This window comes from Eulemur rufifrons, chromosome 4, assembly GCF_041146395.1.
Source record: "Eulemur rufifrons isolate Redbay chromosome 4, OSU_ERuf_1, whole genome shotgun sequence".
Taxonomy (NCBI): Eukaryota; Metazoa; Chordata; class Mammalia; order Primates; family Lemuridae; genus Eulemur; species Eulemur rufifrons.
The window spans coordinates 83,288,074-83,291,795 of NC_090986.1; the positions used below are offsets into that span (position 1 = coordinate 83,288,074).

Genomic DNA, 3,722 nt, shown 5'->3' on the forward strand with positions numbered 1-3,722 from the left:
GCAAGAGTATGACTTGAGCCCAGGAGTTTGAGGTTGCTGTGAGCTAGGCTGACGCCACAGCACTCTAGCCTGGGCAACAGAGTGAGACTCTGTCTCCAAAAGAAAAAAAAAAAAAAAGGACTCTATATGGAAAGTAGTACATTAAACTATTTTACACATGTGGATATTGTATATATGCAGTTTAAATTTCTAATCTTAGTTCAGGTTAGGAAAAAAGAACTGTTAAAGTAAAATATATGTTTAGATATTAAAATAAACATTTATCAGGTTCTCCAATCTGCTCTGAATGGGGAAAGAAAATAAATATTTAAAAATTAAATATCTAATAAAGGTTTAATATTTAATACGTAATTTGATATTTAATTAAAGGGAGATACTTTGGAAGGCTGCTATGCTAACCACTAGACCACAAACGCAAAGGGAGATCCTTTGTACTCTGATGAATTTACAGAGTCTCAATTTCTGTAGAAACACCTTTGAAACCTCTATAGGATTGGATACTGAAACAACAAAATATTTCACATCTGTCTACAGTATTCCTGGGACTTCTGAACCAAATACTACTACGTCCACTACTATGTTCACATACTTCGGACATGAGGTAAAAACAGAACTTAAAAAATGGTTTAACGTAGAGGTAGTCAGAAATATGCAGATTTTTCCAGGACTCCAAGGGGAATGGATGAGTAGATTATGTAGGTCCTCACAGACCACGGAGAGGATTTTGGCTCTCCCAGTCAATCTGATGGAAGATGACTGAAGGGCAAAGGGAATCCTCAGATAATATTTTTCACCATCTTAATAAGAATCAATCCTCAGATAATTAAAGAACATGAGAAAGATGGTGTCCTTCTGTGAGAGCAAGAGAAATAAACCTAGGGTTCTCAAGAAGTAGTTTCATTCTGTGAACACACTTGGGGCAAGAAAAAAAAAAAAGTAGTTTCATTGTGCCAGAGCTTCTGAATCCACACTTTAACGTCTGGCTTCCTCCTTGACCTTTGGACCTATCACCTGTGTCATCTGCTTCATGCACTGGCACCTACCTGGGTATTTCGCTACTGTTTCCTCTCTCTTCACATGCCAGGGCTCTTTCATTTGTTTCAAAAAGGTGACCAGGTCCAGCTTAGAGACAGCAAGTTCTATTTTATTAGAAAAAGGCACATGAATTTTGCTTGGTGTTCAATTTTCAACTTAGTGCTGTACTTAGCAGAGAAGAGAGAATTATTATAGAAGACTGCAGAAAATAATTTTACAAAATACTATTTCCTGACAGCCATTGTAGAATATTTAAGAAGCATTGTAAATTTGTGGATCCTGTCATTCACTTTCAAGTATGATTCAATCAAAAATAAAAAGAATTGGATTTTAAGGTGTAGACAAAAATATTTTACATCACTGAATTCCTGGAATCACTACTAGAGTAAAACTTGCAAATCACCTCAAGAAAGAAGGTGAATAATGAGGTCAAAGATAAAAGATGTTTTTTATATTAACAAATCCTTAATTTTTTTTCTCTTGGAAGCAGGAATCTGAAACTCATTCATACAAAGCACAAACTCCCAAGAGACATGCTGGAAAGGAAAGAAATAAAATCCCTCGAGGCATATTACATATTCTGGAGGTAAGTTATTCTCACCCACAGAGACCAGGTTTGTGTAGTTCTCTAACATCACATCACTATACAAATCCCGCTGAGCAGGGTCCAGGCATTCCCACTCCTCTGCAGAGAATTCTATGGCCACATCCCTGAATGTCAACAGTTCCTGAAATATAAATAAATAAATAAATAAATAAATTACACACTGACCATGTGGCCATGGGCAGAGTTCTTAGGGTAGAGGTATTCCCATTCTTCCAGAGAGAATTCTATGCCCACATAACTAAATATCAACAGTCCCTGAAATAAATTAAACAACCAACCAACCATGTGGCCATGGGTAGGGTTCTTAATTTGACCCAAGATAAAATGAGGAAGTTAAGACTACGGGGGCCAGGTGTGGTTGCTCACACCTGTTATAATCCTAGCACTCGGGAGGCTGAGGCAGAAGGATCGCTTGAACCCAGGAGTTTGAGGTTGCTGTGAGCCAGGCTGATGACATGGCACTATACCCCAGACAACAGAGGAAGACTCTGCCACACAAAAAATAAATAAATAAATAAAATAAAAAAAGAAAAGACTACTGGCTCTGACATATATGAGTGACCTGAATTACAAAAGAAGATATGTTTAAACACAGTAATATTTTTAAGGTATTCTCTACCTCTGTGCAAAGAGAATGACACAGATTCCACAAAATTAGTGTTGATGCTATGCTTATATAGAATATGAAATATAAAATACAGCATCAACACAAAAATATACATCTTTTAGTGCTATATTTACATCATACAGAATTACCTGTATGTATTCCTCAGATGAAAAAGCCATGGTGAGTTAGAAGCATATTTCTCAATTTTTACTGGGTACAACAATGAACCGAAGATCTTGTTATGAGGCAGATTCTGGTTCAGGACATCTGGGTGAGGCCTGAGATTCTGCATTTCTAACAAGCTCACCAGGGACGTCAATGCCTCAGGTCTAAAAGCCACAACTTTGAACAGCACAGAGGTAGAACTCTGGGGGAAGAATTTATGGAAGACATGGAATTGAGAGTTTTATAAAATATACAGAGTATAACATAATAGCAATCACAGCACCAATCCTATATATATATTTTTTGAGACAGAGTCTCACTCTGTCACCCTGTGTACAATGTGGCGGTGCCATCACAGCTCACCCCACCCTAAAACTCCTTGGCTCAAGCAATCCTCCAGCCTCAGCCTTCTCAGTAGCCAGGACTACGGGTGCACATGCCACCATCCCAGCTAAATTTTTCTATTTTTGGTACAAGCTCATTTTTTCTATTTTTGGTAGAGATGGAGTCTCACTCTTGCTCAGGCTGGTCTCAAACTCCTGACCTCAAGTGATCCTCCAGCCTTGGCCTCCCAGAGTGCTAGGATTACAAACATGATCCACTGTGCCCAGCCGCAGCAATCCTTTTTGAACATTTGTGCTTAAAAGCACAAAAATAATCTATGACAAAAACAACAGTACCCATCTTTTTTTTTTTTTTTTTTAAATAACGGTTCACAAATTTGCGTGTCATCCTTGCACAGGGGCCATGCTAATCTTCTCTGTATCGTTCCAATTTTAGTATCTGTGCTGCCGAAGCGAGCACAGTACCCATCTTTTATGAGAATATTTTGCCAATTATCCAGTAAACAGTAGCACTTGGTTTTACCCCAGTTTATCTGACCTAAAATTTATTTCAAAGGGACATACATGCCAATATACAGAGACAACCCCAACCAAATATCAGAGCATATTTCCTAAGCGATAAGACTAATGAAAACAAGAAGGCAGCAAAACAAAATTGACCAAATAATGCTTACATTTTATGCATACAAATACATATAAATGTTAACTATATACACATTAAAAGTCATAGAGCAGAACATTTTGTGTAAATATCATTGTAAAAAATTAAAAATATGTCAGTGATTTTTAAACATACTACGGAGACCACAGCACACACAAAGATACTAACTAAAATAAAAGCTATCATTCCTGAGCCTTTTATTTTTTTCAGTTTTTGTTCCATTTATTCTATGTGCCCAGTTACATTTTAAAGTAGTTTTATATATGAACAGGGAGTGAGGAGCGGGGGCTTAGTTTCCGTTTT

At 37.2% G+C, this 3,722-nt stretch overlaps 1 pseudogene; it reads right to left on the reverse strand.

Annotated features, from left to right (window-relative positions):
- Positions 1–3,117: 3,117 nt before the first annotated feature.
- Positions 3,118–3,218, reverse strand: LOC138383064 (U6 spliceosomal RNA; annotated as a pseudogene).
- Positions 3,219–3,722: the final 504 nt, after the last annotated feature.